Source organism: Schistocerca piceifrons, chromosome 4 (genome assembly GCF_021461385.2).
Source record: "Schistocerca piceifrons isolate TAMUIC-IGC-003096 chromosome 4, iqSchPice1.1, whole genome shotgun sequence".
NCBI lineage: Eukaryota > Metazoa > Arthropoda > Insecta > Orthoptera > Acrididae > Schistocerca > Schistocerca piceifrons.
In genome coordinates this window covers 15430993-15449541 of record NC_060141.1, presented here as the reverse complement: position 1 = coordinate 15449541, position 18549 = coordinate 15430993, and the positions used below count along the sequence as shown (strand labels likewise).

Genomic DNA, 18549 nt, shown 5'->3' with positions numbered 1-18549 from the left:
GGAAGTCCAGATTTCAAATGAATGTCCGAACATCTTAAAATTCCTCAACTAAAGAAAGGTCTTCCTTCAATGATACCAGAGCAGAATGCTTCGACGTTGTCACTTATTTTCCGATAATAGACAAAGAACTGAGATACACCTCCGAAAACTACCGAATTTTATGTGTTATGTTTTATACTTATCTGAATTTTCGACAAATTAAAGTCGTAGTTTCTGTGCACTGGAAAGTAAACCTTGTAAGATGTGTATATTTCTATTGTCTATTGTCAAACCACAATTTATGAAAGATGTTTATATTTTATTAATAGGATTAAGTAGGAATAATTGATATTTGTCATGTTGTAAATAATTGTGGTACCAGGGAATGTCTGCACCAAAGTATTGTTGGCAAGAGAGACCGCAAATTGATATAATTTTTAAAAAAGGCGGGAGAGACCGCGTGTGGATACATTTTAAGAAAAGAGCGGGAAAGACCGCGCATTGATACATTTTGTAACGCTAGCAGGGATTGTCGGCACCAGAAAGCATTGTTGGCAGGAGAGACCGCACTTTAGCGTTCGTAGGAAGTCAGTAGTAAGCGAGATGTGAAGCGAGTCGGTGGCAGGTCTGAAGCGAGAGGTTGAGAGGAGCGGTGTGCCTGCCAGCCACCAGCTATGATTTACAAGAGATTATAAACGGATGTACAGAGACATCAGCTAACTATTATCATAAGAGGAACTAATATTATTGAATTATTTTCTTTCCGAAACTCAAGACTGCTGAAGGTATGTTTGCGCAGTGCTGGTTGTAAGATTATTGTAAAAATTAAGTCCCACTTGAACGTTTGTAAAATCATTTCATTACCAACAGCAAATATTTGAAGAGTTTTCAGAATATAATTAATTTTTGCTAGCAATGTTGCATTACTGATTATAATCCATCCCAAAACCATCAACATAAAACTTTGCAAAAATGTTATTGTTGTCAAGAAAAATTACGTAACTTCAGTCAAATTAATTAAAGAATAACGTCAGCTTCGCTGTTAAAGAATAACGTCAGCTTTGGTAATAAATACAGCCACTTATTATGACAGACCACCAGCAGTTAATAGAGTATAGTAAACCAGAGTAAGTATATTCACGTCGCAGTTCGATGTAGCAGTCAGATGGCGATACAGTAAAAAAAAAAAAAAAAAAAAAAAAAAAAAAAAAAAAAAAAAAAAAAAAAAAGATAAGGAACAGTTTTGGGTTATTGCAGATAACGACTGAGGGCCACGACGACGACACATTCTATGTTTCATGGAAATAATCAGAAAATCACTTTTAATAAGCAGCAATTAAATTTGTATGCGAAGATTGAGAAAGAGAATAAATTTCAAAGGGAAGATTTCATTTGTTATTATTAAGCAAGAGATAGAAATCCTATGGGAAGGTTACATAGGTTACCGTAAAAGGGAAGGTTATCATTAACAAAAGAGGTGTAGAGGAGACGGGAAGGTTTCAACCTGAAGTAAGAAATAAAACGAAGGATCACTAACCGTATGTGTCCATACATTCATGTAGCTTTCATTTCGCAGATTCAGCCAGTATTTTTTCCACGCCATGGAGTTTCTATACGTAAGCTCATCGGAAAAAATACACTAACTCCTTTAATGAGCCTCTTCAGTGCTGTATATTCAACGACTTTTCCGCAGACCGGACAATAGTTATTATTTTGATGTGAGGTGCATTAGAGGGCATATCCACATATGAAAATATAAAATTTTGGTTTGCTTATTAGTTTGATGCTGGCGTAGGTATCTTCCTTGAGGATACGATAACGTCCGCAGGTTTCTTTCTAGAACGGAGAAAATTAACTGATGAAATCATTGTAAAAATAGGGTAATTCTCGAAATACTAAAGTGAAGTACTTCAACTTTGGAACGTCTGTAACCTACAACTTTTCACATATCACGAAGGTACAACGTGAACAAACAATGCAAAAAATACGTCCGCTTTCTGCAGAACAAAACGACTCGACTTTCATTTACGACCACTTCCGACCAGTCTCTACACAATGAAGAAGAGCAGAGATACTGTGCAAAGAGAGGAGTTAAGGTTTTTGTCGTAGCTGGTACATTGTTACCAAAACTAATAGAATTAAAATTAGAATAGTTCATCCAGAATGAGATTTTCACTCTGCAGCGGAGTGTGCGCTGATATGAAACTTCCTGGCAGATTAAAACTGTATGCCCGACCGAGACTCGAACTCGGGACCTTTGCCTTTCGCGGGCAAGTGCTCTACCAACTGAGCTACCGTAGCACGACTTACGGACGGTACTCACAGCTTTACTTCTGCGAGTACCTCGTCTCCTACCTTCCAAACTTTACAGAAGCTTCCTGCGAACCTTGCAGAACTAGCACTCCTGAAAGAAAGGATATTGCGGAGACATGGCTTAGCCACAGCCTGGGGGATGTTTCCAGAACGAGATTTTCACTCTGCAGCGGAGTGTGCGCTGATATGAAACTTCCTGGCAGATTATAACTGTGTGCCGGATAGAGACTCGAACTCGGGACCTTTGCCTTTCGCGGGCTAAGCCATGTCTCCGCAATATCCTTTCTTTCAGGAGTGCTAGTTCTGCAGGTTCGCAGGAGAGCTTCTGTAAAGTTTGGAAGGTAGGAGACGAGGTACTGGCAGAAGTAAAGCTGTGAGTACCGGGCGTGAGTCGTGCTTCGGTAGCTCAGTTGGTAGAGCACTTGCCCGCGAAAGGCAAAGGTCCCGAGTTCGAGTCTCGGTCGGGCACACAGTTTTAATCTGCCAGGAAGTTTCAGAATAGTTCATGTTAGAACTTCAACATTACTTTAAACAGATTGAATATAAATATTTAATCGTGAATTTTTTTTGTAGAGATAGTTTCCTGATCGAATTTTTCTCCTTTTACGTAAACGAAAATATCGTAGGATTCCTAATGTAAAGTTGGCTTAATTACGTTACACCTCATAAAAGGTGACCTGGTCGCCATGGAGTGCTGTAGATAGTGTAGGACCGGTACTAGACGGTCACGTGATCTCAACTGTTGACGTGACTCGTGGCACTGAAGTTGAAAGGTGGCTGTTTCTCACAGGGGAAACTCCCCAGCTTTATTGACATTTATTTCTGTGTCGTGCCGTAACGTCCGTTTGCAACAGCGAAGTGTACGGTGGAGACCTATAACGACAGCTGATTCTGCGCAGCTACTCTATTAGCAGCCGAAATGAAGTGACTTTCGAATGGCAACAGCAAACGTTTCATGACGAGGAGATAAGTCAACCTAATCCTCCACCGGAAAAAAAGTCTGATGTGTCATACACGGCATTCGTGACAGTATGTGTGTTATTGACAAGAATCTCTTATCGACGCACGTAATTTTTACGGCTGGTATGTGAGTGATATATGCCTCCCTTCCGATTTAGTTGAGCGTATAAATGTGATCACTCCCAAGGAAATGATCAAAACATAATAGTTTGTCACATAAGCAACGACAAGTGAAGGCAACAGTCTCACAACGACACAGTTTCTCTGTGAGTTTTTAACGTTTTCTATGTTGCTTTCCGTTTCGGAAGCCTTGACTCTCTAATTCCTTTGTTGTAACAAAGTTCACACCCATTTATTTGCTTTCAATTTCTTCGAGACGTCTGTGTGCTATCTCGCCTGCTCTCACTGTCCATCACATTTACTTGCGATGGCAACGTATTCTTACCACGTGGCTCGTATTCTATAACCAATATATAGTATGACAACTACCAAGATTACAGAAAGAGAAAAAAACATTTCATTGACGGGACGGACAGTTCGTAATGTTGCGAAAATAAAAATAAATAAGTAGCACCAGGGTGTTTTGAATACGACTCACCCTCTCCGCAGGCCAACACGATGACCGCTTGCCCACGACGCCGTTAATGTTTCAGGCTGCTCTTTATTGCACTTCTTGTTCTTGGAATGTTCCCTGATTCTATTTTGCTTCTTTTTTCACAGTTCAGTACACCTTCTTCCTCATTTCATGCTTGATCTGTGTTTATTTTTTGACGAGCTTTCCAATGAACCACCTTACCACTAAACCTGAGGGCCGTGTCAGCACTTTGGTTACCTCACAGTATATTTTACCTTTTGTGAATCGTGATACTTATTTTACTATTATCTCGCTTTAAGAAGCTTCGCCGTCGACTATCTATCTCGAAACCTCTTTACTTAATCACCTTGTCAGTATGAAATGTTTGGTGAGTCGTTTCCTGCTCGTCCAGTAGCAATCACTCAGGGGCTGAAAGCCCAGTGGCTTCTTTGGTCGAAGAGAGTTCGGCATTACTGTTACTAGTTCTAGTCTGTTGCAGTCTAGTCTGTGTTCTGAGTTAGAAAGCTACATTCTAGGTTACACGGTGCTGAGAAGGAATTTTGCTTTTGCACGCTGGAGATCTACGCTCTTGAGCAGACGCCATGATGAACAAGAAATCCGGTAAGATCAGCCCAGCTGATATTCAGTGACTACGTTTATCTGTGCGTGTCAGTTTAGGTTGCACTGCATATTGACATCACTCCGTGCGTAGGTATCCGGTCACGTGTCTCCGAGCAGTGCAATACGTGCAGATGGGTTACAAATTCAGAGTTGCTTAGAAGCCGGTTATAGCATGACATGTGCTTTATTCAATTCTTGCTACGCTAAATTAAAGCTGATGTCTATGCTGAAGCGTAAATACCAGTTTTCTCATTGATTTGTAATTACGTATTTTATGCAGAATGAGATTTTCACTCTGCAGCGGAGAGTGCGCTGATATGAAACTGAATTGGGGAGAAGAGAAATTTGTGGTACAACCTGACTAAAAGAAGGGATCGGTTGGTAGGACACATTCTGGGGCATCTAGGGATCACTAATTTAGTACTGGAGGAAAGCGTCGATGGGGGGGGGGGGGGGGTGTAAAAATCGTAGAGGGGGACCAAGAGATGAATACAGTAAGCAGTTTCAGAAGGGGGTAGGTTGCAGTAGGTACTGGGAGATGAAGGGGCTTGCACAGGATAAGTAGCATGGAGACCTGCATCAAACCAGTCTGTGGACTGAACACCACCACAATATCATTTCATCTAGTTTCATTCATTGGTGCGGTCATATTGACCGTAGTTGCCTTACAATTCCTGACTGTTTTTCAATCTTAAAAAAATCACATTCGAAATACCTTACAACTTCAAACAACTGATGATGCTTTACCTCAATAAAGCGAAACGCATCTGGTGAGACAAACGGGCATTTTTTTTTTGTAGTTGGAACGAAAACACCCTCAGAAATCAAGTCCCAAATTTTCTGTGTCCAAACAAGAGAACTAAAGCAGCAGTTTTACGTTAATTACTTATTAACACAACCAGGAGTTGATCTGGTGGGTGCAGCAAGTATTATGCTCACGTTGCGTTTCAGGACTGTAACTAACGTTGCGGTATCAGATGTAAATGTATGAACAGAAGCGTGGCAGGTACGTTAATGTCTGCGGCGAGCGCTGGCGCAGGTTTGCACAGGTCGTTTGTGAATTCTTAGTGGAGCAGACGCCGCTTGTTTGTGACAAATCAATCAGCGCACCCTCGTGGCGCAGAGGGGCGCACTCTTTGAGTGTCCGGCAGAGTGACAAGTTAATTCCGGCTCCCGGCAAAGCACCGGCATGCGCGTGACGTGTTCAAGAGCCCGGGGACAGGGAAACGGCTCGGCCCGGCCCGGCGCGGCTGCTGCGAGCCAAAGATGGCAATGCCTGGGACCGCGCGCAGCGGGCAGTATACAGCGCAGGCGCGCGTTGCAGCTGCTAACCCAAGCGCTGCGACAATAATGAGACTGATTTTCTTTGCAAGGTGTGGCAATCCTGCAGGCTTTCGTGGGCACAATATCTTTGACCTCGGTCTATAAGCTGCATCTAGTCCAAGCTGCATATCGATGCAACTTCTCAGTTGTGAGTTGTGCTGTAATAAGTTAACACGTGTTTGTGTCTCTCGCCACGGAAATGAAACCGCAACGGTATGCCATTTATTTTTTTTAAAGTGGGTGAAAACGCGATGACAGTTTACGGTAAGCTTCAGGAGGATTTCGGAGAGGAGGTAATGTACTCAAGGTTTTAGTTGGCTTAAAATGTTTAGTGAAGGCAGAACGAAAGTTGAAGATGAAAAACGCAGTGGACGAACATCAACCACACAGAAGGATGTCAAATTGGCCAGGGTGCGTGAACTCGTACGGTCTGATCGAAGATTATCGGTGAAAATGATTGCAGAAGAACTGAACATCGCCGGCAGCGGTGGCCGAGCGGGTCTAGGCGCTACAGTCGGGAACCGCGCGACCGCTACAGTCGCAGGTTCGAATCCGGCCTCGGGCATGGATGTGTGTGATGTCCTTAGGTTAGTTAGGTTTAAGTAGTTCTAAGTTCTGGGGGGGCTGATGACCTCAGAAGTTAAGTCCCATATTGCTCAGAGCCATTTGAACCATTTTGAACTGAACATCAATCGAGAAACGGTTCGTCTAATAATAACTAAGGAGCTTGGCATGAGAAAGATTTGTGCAAAAAGTGTCCCCAAAAATCTCACACCACAACAGCGAGAAACACGGAAAAATGTGGCAGCCGATCGATTAGATCAAACGGAAATCAATCCCGAATTGTTGAGCCGTGTTATCACTGATGATGAAAGTTGTTTTTTCAATGCGATCTAGAGACAAAGCGCCAAAGTTCGCAATGGTGCTCGAACGGATCACCCAGACCAAGAAAAGCTCGCATGTCAAAGTCAAAAGTGAAATGCATGTTTGTGTGCTTCTTTGATTCCAAGGGAGATGTTCATAAAGAGTGGGTGGCTCCTCGACAAACAGTTAACCAATATTACTAAAAATAAATTTAAGATAAACTTCGAAAAAAGTGCCAACGTTGCTGATAATTGGATTCTGCATCATGATAATGCGTCATCCCATACTGCTCTGCCGGTACAGCAATTTTTAACCTTAAATTTCAGTACTACCACAGCCTCCTTATTCACCAGATATCGTTCCGTGCGACTTTTTCTATTTCCAAGAGTCAAAACGGCAATCAAGTGACACCATTTTCAAACAACACAAGATGTCCAAAAAGCTATGACGAGGGTCTTGGAGGATATTACGGAATATGAGTTCCAGAAATGTTAACATCAATGGCAGAAGCGCTGGAAAAAGTGTGTGCAATCAGAAGGGAACTACTTTGAAGGAGACAACACTGGACTTGACTAAAAGGATAAGCAACATTTTTTTTTCACATCAGTCTCATTACTTTATTGTCGCACCTCGTATATGCAGTCATAGAAGTCGGCAATTGCGGGAGGGGGAAGGGGGGGGCATTTACCCCGCTCTGAAATCAGGATGCAGCCTTTTCACTCATTACAGAATTCTCTCTGATATATAGCAATCATTGTCTGTAGTTCCTGTAAAAAGCGCGTTTAGCGTTATCGACCACGATGAGAAGTATTGCAGATTTAGCTGTCATTGTACAATGTGTTTCACAATTCTTGCTACACTATTCTAGAGGTTTTAGAGGCGACTTAGTAGATCTAGTTTTACATAGAAATCCATGTCTGGCAACGTCATCCAACGATGCCACAGAAAGTCAAAGGTATAGGCGTCTTTAATGTACGTAATGGATCTGTACAAACAATTCCGAAACATTGTGCACAAAATTTTTCTACGCTTACCTTTCACTTACTGCGCATGGCCTCCTCCGAAATACTCTCCTTCACAACTGATACACCGTTCCGAACGCCGTTTCCACTTCGGAAGCAGTCTTGGTGCATGTCCTTCAAAGTCTAATAAGACTGTCAGCATGGCTTTGTTATTTGACGTGACCTGAGGAGCTTTTTTTGGTATTGAGGACACTTTCCTGATCCACTGTGAAGACTGAATGTTGGACTAAACGTAATAACCTTAGACCCACGTCGGAACATCTCGTTCTCCTTTACGCGATCCAAAAGCTCTTCAAGATGCGATCTGGCCTTGACTCATGAGCGGCGGGACGAACTTGGCGGCAACAGAACGTGTTCCAAGATGCTGTGTCAGGATTTCATGACACGAACCAACTGAAATATTACACTCGGTCTGTACTCTCTCCGACGGTCAGTCTTCGATTGGCACGCACAGTTTCATTGACGTTCCTGACTTGGGCGTCGCCGGCAGACGTCGAAGGGCGTCCGGTCATTTCTAAACCGTGTGAACCCTTCGTAACACCTACCACGGCTTGAGCACTCAGCACCGTAGGCTTCCTGCATAATTTTTTGTGTGTCTGTAATGGCTTCCTTGAGTTTCACGCAAAATTTAGTGCAGGCTCCTTGCTTCTCTAACTTTGCCATCTCGAAATTCGCAAACTGTACGACACAACGTTCTGCTCAATACAGCACTGAACAATAACTAAAAAAGTACAACAACGAAACTTCCGGCAGTTGTACATTAAATACAGGCATGTGCAGGGATTCCAAACGCATTTCGCTCCAACACACCATTTCCCACGAAATTACGAATGTTCCGATATTTTTTCAACAGACCTCGTATATACAGATTGATTCCCCGATGATATTACAAGCTTTTTAGTGTGATGGACAAGGATAAATACATCAGTTTACGGTAAGGATGACTGTACCGGAAACGACCGAGTCGAAAGTTATATGCGGAACCGTTCTGATACCTCTGACAGCGGAATACATGTATCGGTGCTGTTGTTGTTAAGACTGTAGGGTAGGCAACTTTCGGAGGTGGTGGTATGGATTGCAACAAGGAAATAATGTCCAGCAAACAAGAACTCTAAAATACAAATCTGAGGAAATATGGGCACTTGTTCATCTTCCGTACTGTTACACACATCTCATCTACTGCACAAGTGCTCATAGCTCGTAAGGTATGCATTTTAGAGCTCATGTTTACTGGATATTTTTCCTAGTTTTCGTCCATACTACCACCTCTGAAAGTTGCGTAGCCTACAATCCTAGCAACGACAGCACCGATACATGTATTCCGCCTTTCGGTGATATCATAACGGTTTTTACTTATAAATTTCGACTCGTTGCTTTCCGGTACAGAGACCCTTACCTCAAACTGATACGTTTATCCTCCGTTATGATTCTTGAAGTTTGTAACATCATCGCGATGTCACGCTGGATGTACATAAATCCACAGGAGTCTGCGCCTGTAACTTTGACGCGCTGTAGCGTCGGTGGATGAGGTTTCTGAACATGGGTTCCTATGTAAAGATCGATCAAGTAAGTCTAGTAACATGAATTGCGAAACATCTTGTATATATTGCATTTTCTTAGTTCTCGCTGTTCAGGGGAAATTATGCCGATTCCTTTATGCGACTGCGGTTTCGGCAGAAAAATGCTCCTGTCGGAGCGCAAAAAAGGCGAATATGTTTCTGTTTATTAGAAGACTCTGATTGAATACTAGGTTAATAGCTGCTTCATTCTACCTTCCTCAAAACTATTCAAAATTTTTCTCAAAATTGTGGCATAGATCATATTCGCGTTCTTCTTAACATGCAACTCACCTCTCACTCGCACAAGCTCTCCTAACTGTAACACCCTCACACCCACCAGTCTATCGCTCATACCCAGCCACTTGCCCATTCTCTCTCGCTCATTCAGCCCAATTCATTGTCATTATCTCTTTGTCTCACTGTCACTTTCTCCTATTTTCCAGCCACAGTCCTCTTCGTTCCGTCCTGCTACTACAGTCTCGTCTCACTGTCTCCCTCTTGCTCTCTGCTCCTGTTATTATCTCACTCATTCCTCCTCATTGCTGCTTTCTCTTCTCACTATCATCATCTCTGGCTTCCTCGTTATCGTGATCATAGACTCTGCCTCCCATTATCACTGCCTCTCCCATCCCTTCCACTTTTTCCTTCTGTTTCTGCCTCTCCTACTAGCAGTCTTCTTCACTCTTTTCTTGGCACTATTCTGTCAGTGTCAACTATATTCCACCACCGCTATGTCCCACTCTTTCTCTCATGCCGCCGTTCTATCCTTCGCTCTTTCTATACTACAACCGCTATCTGCTACCTTCCAGTATTTATTTCTTTTCCGTCTCTGTCCCACTGCCACTGTCTCCTCTCTCAGTATAAAAAAGCGAGAATATTTTCGTATGCTAAAATTTTTGGGAACATTTTTGAAGGTGCTGAGGAATGTACGGGGGTTGCCCAGAAAGTAATGCACCGCATTTTTTTTCTTCAAGAATTTTCTTCAACAATAATGGGAATTACACACACAAAAGAATGTTGTTTTATCTACACAACCTATTTTTCCACGTAATCTCCATCCCGTTTATGCTGTGTCGGTACCAATCCTTGTCCTGGTGGTGGAGCCAGTGCCGATTGACAGATTCAGCGCCAACTGCCCAGTCGTAATGCGTCTATCCTCGCGAATGACAACATCAGCTCGCCGCAACGTGTCAGGTGTTACAACCGTGGATGGTCTCCCTGACCGCTGCAAATCGTGGAGCTCCACCGAACCGCCTTCTGATGACCTCACCTTTCGCGCCCAGCGACTAACTGCACACTTGTCGACAGCAGCTGCTCCAAAGGCTTTTCATAAGCGTTTGTGAATAATTCCCACAACTTCTTTCTATGTAGTGAGAGAATCATTGACAGCATGTTGCTTGTAACATAAATCATCTATAGACGCTATTTTGAAACTGTCTTGCAGCTACGCTATCTGTCGGAAGTGATGGAAACTCGGGGAGACTTCAAATAACACATACGTACGTTTCGCATTCGTAGCATTCTTTTTGTCTGAGAAAAAAAAATGCGGTGCATTACTTTCCGGGCAACGCTCGTAAAATGAGACAGGTAGTGCTGACCTGACCTTAGCTGGATTGGTGGCGACGAGTCTATATTTCAGTGACCTGCTTTCCTTAGCTCATATGATGAGTTCAACATCTACACGTGTTGCAGGTGACTGTTGACACAGTTCTCCAATATATCGTAGTCTATGGTGCTGTATCCCACAGCTATACTGACCGCGAGTAGGGGCCAACTGCACCACAAGCGGAGACTTACTGCTCTAATGCTCCGTTCCCCTTCAACATACACCAAATGACCGTCCTCTCTGGTGCCAAAAGTTGATGGAAGGGATCAGAAACTCTTTCCAACATTTATCTTTGAATCGCGAAGCGGCTTAAGTGAGTCTAGCGGTACCGTTCATTGTCAAAACAGTGCTGGAAGTACAGAAGTGCTGGAAGTACAGAAGTGCCGAGACAACACTGCCAGCCAGACCCAGAACAGCAGTCACGCCCACCTGCTGGAGAAGCAACGTAATCGGCCATTTCGCACAAACCGCTTGTCATCTGTCACTGGTCCCCTGGAAGAAGTCTTGCCAGTCTACTCGAAGTTTCACACACTCATCTCCCATGCCCCACTATTTCAGACAATATATGCATTTCGAACCACCTCGTTAAGTTCTTGTCGTCTCTTGTGTAGCTATTGCTGGAGATGAAGGCGTGTAGAACTCAAACAAGTCTTTAGAACGTAGACTGATATTGCGGAATCCTGTTACAAAAATTCATCTTTTCCTGCAATTCGGTTCGCTGTTACGGCTGGATTTCACCTTACTTATAATCTGCAAGTGGTAATTGGAGTGGCTTCAAAGTCAGTCAGTAGCTCTGAACTAACAACTCCTCTCTGTCTGCGTCTTAATTCAACTCAGCCAAACGAGAGCCTCTCGCAATAGACGAGAGTGGAGAAGTCATCTGGAAGTGAAGTCTGCCCGTGAAGCCGCCAGCCTCGTAAGGAGAAGGAGTGATCTTCTGCACATAGAGAAGCGGACAGTCAAGGAACTTTAAGTTGCTCTAGAGCACTTCTGACAAGTAAAACTGTGTGCTCAGTGTTTTTTGGTGCCACGTCAGTTGTGACTGGCTGAGTAAAAAATCCTGAGAGTGCCGACGAGTAAGGTGTTGTCTTATATGACGCTGTAATGCCTACCTTACTTGCGTTTCAGGTGGTTGGCCAGTTAAAAAATTTGTTAGTCTTTGATATAGGTTGACTCTTGCAGAGAAGACAAAAGTGACCAGCCACTTTTTATAAAGCTATTTATTTGTTTGAAGAATTAAATAGCATTATAAAAAAAGTAGCTGTCTGCTGTTATCTTGTCTGTAAGAGTCAACCTATATTTTGCCGGCCAGTGTGGCCGTGCGGTTGAAGGCGCTTCAGTCTGGAACTGCGTGATCGCTCCGGTCGCAGGTTCGAATCCTGCCTCGGGCATGGATGTGTGTGTTGTCCTTAGGTTTGTTAGGTTTAATTGGTTCTAAGTTCTAGGCGACTGATGACCTCAGAAGTTAAGTCGCATAGTTCTCAGAGCCATTTTAACCTATATTTTGTACACAGCCACAGGCTCCGAAAGTTAGTTTTCGACAAAATACGAGGGCGGTTCAGAAAGTAACCTCCGATTGATCACAGTGCGGGTTGTGGGGGGAGTAGCGACGCCATCTGTGCGTTCACGCACTCAACAGGTCAGTCGGCATCAAGCCGTGGTCGAGTGAACGTCGTACCTGCGCTAGTTTAGTTTTGTGGCAGTTTGAAATGTGTGCTGCAATAGAAAACCCCGCCAAATGTGAAGTGCGTGCTGTCATAAGGTTTTTTACAGCCAAAGGATATTCTGCAGCAGCTATTCATCGTGAGATTTATGCCGTGTACGGACCAAGAGTTATGAGTGAAGGAGTTGTCCGTGAATGTGTACGTTTATTTAAAAGTGGACGAGAAAACGTTCATGATGAAGAGAGGACTGGTAGACCATCATTGGTGACTGACGAACTCGTTCAGACAGTTGATGAAAAAGTTCGTGAAAATCGACGTTTCTCAATGTCGGAGTTGTCTACTGGTTTTCCACAGATTTCTAAGACTCTCTTGTACGAGATAGTGACAGCAAGATTGGGTTACCGTAAGTTCTGTGCACGATGGGTGCCCAAAATTCTTACCGACCACCACAAAACTCAAAGAATGGCCTCTGCATTAGACTTTCTGTCACGTTATGAGGACGAAGGAGAACCATTGTTAAACAGAATCGTGACCGGTGACGAAACCTGGATTAAGTACGTGAACCCTGAGACAAAAGAACAATCAAAGATGTGGGCACATTCAAATTCGCCTACCAAACCAAGAAAAGCCTCGCAAGATTTTTCTGCCAGAAAACTGATGGCAACGGTGTTTTGGGATGCCAAAGGGGTGTTGTTGGTTGAATTCATGGAACGTGGTACGACCATTAATCAAGACGTGTACTGTGAAACAATAAAAAAGTTACGACGGGCTATACAGAACAAACGCCGTGGTATGCTGACTTCCGGTATCGTTTTTTTGCACGATAACGCCCGTCCTCACTCTGCTCGCAGAACAACGGCCCTTCTTGAGTCCTTCAAGTGGGACGTTATCAGCCATCCACCTTACAGCCCAGACCTGGCGCCAAGTGATTATCACCTCTTCATGCATTTGAAGAAATGGCTCGGGTCACAGCGGTTTGATGACGACGAAGAGCTCAAAGATGCGGTCACAGGCTGGCTCAAGGCACAAGCGGGTGATTTTTATGCAGAAGGAATTTCAAAGCTTGTGAAGAGATACGATAAGTGCCTCAATCGCTACGGAGACTATGTAGAAAAATAGTGCGAAGATGTAGTTGTAAGATGTATATATTAAAATATTTTTATTTAACTTGGTGTTTTTTTTAAATCAACCGGAGGTTACTTTCTGAACGGCCCTCGTAGCATTGTTAGTCCACTACAAAATGTCTCCGAACTACTTTCTCTCTCTCTTTCCCTATTTTCGTGTGCTAACCAGTCTGGGAGGATCGCTATAAGCACAGTAGCACTCCTTACTCCTACTTCCAATTTTTTTACATGAACCAATAGTAGCTGTTTTTACACTCGATCAGCTATTTGGTTTTGCGGAACCTTGGTGTTCAAATGGGCCCTAAACTTTCTGTTGCCATTCTATTCTGTGGGATGTTATCTCAACAGCCCGTGTTTTTCAGCGAATTTTGACTGCCCTCTGATTCTCTTCACAACAGTATTTCTCCCGGGAGTCTGACCATATCTCATGACCACACATCTCGCTAAAAACAGTCTCCTATGTCCCTGCACATCCTGGAAACGTAATCTGCATTATATGACTTTGAACGGTCGGCGCTTGGAGATTCTCTTTTCAAACCACAACCCGGCCCACCTCTGTAACTGATAATCAAATGAAGACCCTAAGCTGTCGACAGGCGTTGATATACATCAACGGGGACACTTGAAAATGTGTGCCCCGACCGGGACTCGAACCCGGGATCTCCTGCTTACATGGCAGACGCTCTATCCGAGTCACCGAGGGCACACAGGATAGTGTGACTGCAGGGATTTATGCCTTGCACGCGCACCGAGGGACCCACATTCCCAACTACATTCGTAGTGCCCCTGCCCATTACAGTCATTACTCGCGGCACACAATCTTACCGAGTCCCATAAGAGTTCGGGCAATGCGTATGCATCCAGCACAGGAGGAGGAGGTCAATGGCCGATTAGCCTGAACTATATGAAAATGGTATCTGTCCGGATCCGAAAGAACAGATACCATCTTCATATAATTGCTTGGCGAGTCCCTCTGCAAAGTGATAAGCGGTTATTCTGCGAATGCGAATGGGGCACTGACTACCTGCTTAATTGTATTTCCCTCATTCTCCGTGAGTCCAACTTCATTCCATAGTGGCTCGTCATTTAGCTGTACGTGCAGTGTTATATAGGAAACTGTAATGAAAGTAGTAAAGTACTGGCAGTCACTGGTACAGATGCACATTTAACTATTTGGTGGGGATAAATTTATTCCGATTAGGTTTAATTCTTTCTTATGGGCTTTAAGTAAGTTACGCGACTTCTGTGAAATATGAACATTTAAGTGGTTGAGAAGGAGTGGAATTGAAATAAAAACTTCGCTGTTTGTTGAAGACATTGCCCTTCCGTGAGGGCAAATCACTAGGAAGAGCCGTCGAATGGAATGGATGGCGTCTCGAAAAGAGATTGTAAAATTATTATCAACATAAGCCAAACAAAGGTTCTGGAATGTAGTAGAATTAAATCAGATGATGGTGTGGGAATTAGATTAGGAAATAAAGCGCTGGAAGTAGTAGACGAGTTGTGCTATTTGGGACGTAAAGTAATTAATGAAGGTCAAAGCAGACAGCATGTAAAACGCAGACTGGCTATAGCACGAAAACCATTTCTGCAGTAGCGGAATTTGTTAATGTATATCTGTCTCTACACTAATAATAACACGGTGAAACTGTATGTTTGTCTGATCACACTAATCTCCAGGACCACTAGGCGAATTTTCATATGGTTATCACATGTGAGTTGAGCATAGCTTGAGGCAACGATATGCTTTATTTCATTAAAATCGGACTACGAGAGAAAAGATACCGTGATTTAAACTTTTATCTAATATGGTCTACTCAGCTGACCAGCTCGTATGTTTTATCACCACGACGACGTACCCTAAAGGAGAGTTCATTCCACTATTACTTTCCTTAACTCAGTGCTATATTTATTTTGCGAAGATTACGTCAGTGACAGAATTAAGCGCCACAGTCCGATCTTTACGAACAGGAACATATATGTGTTTACTTGATTGAAACGTACGGATTTATTGATTTCGCATCGTGTATTAAAAACTTAACGACCTTGCACTGCTTCTTTCGATAGCTTTTATTTATACTGTTTGCTAGGTCAAACGAATTTATTATGTTTGGTTTGTGATTTGGGTGCCTGTTCATTACATTTTAATTTCATTTTTTACGAATAAAATGCCTAGCAAACGGTCGAGTCTTTCAGAATACATGAAAGTGGCCAAGAGATTGAAGACTACAAGTACACTCCTGGAAATGGAAAAAAGAACACATTGACACCGGTGTGTCAGACCCACCATACTCGCTCCGGACACTGCGAGAGGGCTGTACAAGCAATGATCACACACACGGCACAGCGGACACACCAGGAACCGCGGTGTTGGCCGTCGAATGGCGCTAGCTGCGCAGCATTTGTGCACCGCCGCCGTCAGTGTCAGCCAGTTTGCCGTGGCATACGGAGCTCCATCGCAGTCTTTAACACTGGTAGCATGCCGCGACAGCGTGGACGTGAACCGTATGTGCAGTTGACGGACTTTGAGCGAGGGCGTATAGTGGGCATGCGGGAGGCCGGGTGGACGTACCGCCGAATTGCTCAACACGTGGGGCGTGAGGTCTCCACAGTACATCGATGTTGTCGCCAGTGGTCGGCGGAAGGTGCACGTGCCCGTCGACCTGGGACCGGACCGCAGCGACGCACGGATGCACGCCAAGACCGTAGGATCCTACGTAGTGCCGTAGGGGACCGCACCGCCACTTCCCAGCAAATTAGGGACACTGTTGCTCCTGGGGTATCGGCGAGGACCATTCGCAACCGTCTCCATGAAGCTGGGCTACGGTCCCGCACACCGTTAGGCCGTCTTCCGCTCACGACCCAACATCGTGCAGCCCGCCTCCAGTGGTGTCGCGACAGGCGTGAATGGAGGGACGAATGGAGACGTGTCGTCTTCAGCGATGAGAGTCGCTTCTGCCTTGGTGCCAATGATGGTCGTATGCGTGTTTGGCGCCGTGCAGGTGAGCGCCACAATCAGGACTGCATACGACCGAGGCACACAGGGCCAACACCCGGCATCATGGTGTGGGGAGCGATCTCCTACACTGGCCGTACACCACTGGTGATCGTCGAGGGGACACTGAATAGTGCACGGTACATCCAAACCGTCATCGAACCCATCGTTCTACCATTCCTAGACCGGCAAGGGAACTTGCTGTTCCAACAGGACAATGCACGTCCGCATGTATCCCGTGCCACCCAACGTGCTCTAGAAGGTGTAAGTCAACTACCCTGGCCAGCAAGATCTCCGGATCTGTCCCCCATTGAGCATGTTTGGGACTGGATGAAGCGTCGTCTCACGCGGTCTGCACGTCCAGCACGAACGCTGGTCCAACTGAGGCGCCAGGTGGAAATGGCATGGCAAGCCGTTCCACAGGACTACATCCAGCATCTCTACGATCGTCTCCATGGGAGAATAGCAGCCTGCATTGCTGCGAAAGGTGGATATACACTGTACTAGTGCCGACATTGTGCATGCTGTGTTGCCTGTGTCTATGTGCCTGTGGTTCTGTCAGTGTGATCATGTGATGTATCTGACCCCAGGAATGTGTCAATAAAGTTTCCCTTTCCTGGGACAATGAATTCACGGTGTTCTTATTTCAATTTCCAGGAGTGTACATAGACCTGTTTATTTCTACAATGGTTTACATGAATTTACAGCTTTTCGACATAATCACCATTTTTGTTTATGCATTTTTGTAGACGCTGTGGCAGTTTTTGTATGCCCCTGCCGCCATGCTATTCAGAAAGTTATGAACCTCTTCTTTCACCTCGTCGTCGTAGCTCAATTGCTTTCCGGCCAAATGTTCTTTTAACCTAGGGAACAATCACTGGGCGCCAGGTCAGGACTATAGGGCAGGTGGGTGATTATGTTCCACTGAAACTGTTGCAGGAGAGCAACGGTTTGCCGAGAGATGTGTGGGCGAGCGTTGTCATGGAGAATGTGTACGCCCTTGCTCAACATTCCTCTTCTCCGGTTCTGAATTGCCCGTTTGTCTCACAGTACCTGTCAGCGTTAATTGTGGTCCCAGTGGGCATAAAGTCGATCAATAATACCCCTTTCCGATCCCAAAAAACGGTTGTCATGACTTTACCGGCAGACTGTGTTTGGTTGAATTTCCGCGGGTTTGGCGAAGAAGTATGTCGCCACTGCAGTAACTGTTGCTTGGTCTCAGGTGTAAAATGGTATGCCCAGGTTTCGTCACCCGTGACAAATGAATCCAGAAAGTTGTACTGTTCGGCTGCAAGGCGGTGAAGAAATGCGCGGGAGGCATCAACTCGTTGCCGCGTGTGGTCCTCGGTCAGCATGCGTGATACTCATCTCGCGCACACCTTCCGGTAGTTCAATGTTTCCGTTAAAATTCTGTAAGCGGTGCTTCGGGAAACCTCCGGAACCAACGTGCAGAGATCATCCAGGGTGATCCGCCGGTCTTCACGCATGCTTTGCTCAACCTTCAACACTGTCTCCTCAGAAATTAACGGTCTCCCGCTCCTTTGTTCGTCGTGAATTTCGTTCCGACCAGCTGCAAACTCTCTACACTACTTACGAACATTTTTGACATCAATGCACGACTCACCATACACTTCCGTCAATTGGCGATGGATTTCACTCGCCGCAGTGCCCTTTGCGTTCAAAAAGCGAATAACTGCGCGCAATTCGCACTTGGCCGTAACATCCAACGGGAGCTCCATTCTCAACGGCTGCCAAGCCAAGACTGAGCGCCTCAGCGCGGCGTGCGCATGTCTACACACAGCGCGTGAAGCACTCTTCATAACAGTGTGACCAACTGCCACACAGAGTTCTGTATTTACAAAAAATAGGAGACCTTACTTTTGGGATTACCCTCGTCGCATTGGAGATTATTTTTAATAAAATATTGTTAATCAGTTTCAAACAA

At 44.6% G+C, this 18549-nt stretch overlaps 1 protein-coding gene and 1 non-coding gene across 2 annotated transcripts in view; both read right to left on the bottom strand.

Annotated features, from left to right (window-relative positions):
* Positions 1–18549, bottom strand: part of LOC124795540 (discoidin domain-containing receptor 2-like) — a 590808-nt gene that overhangs the window by 544977 nt on the left and 27282 nt on the right. The gene's annotated exons all lie outside the window — the stretch shown is intronic.
* Trnas-cga lies at positions 2207–2281 on the bottom strand. Its single transcript has one exon. It is a non-coding gene; the product is annotated as a tRNA-Ser (tRNA).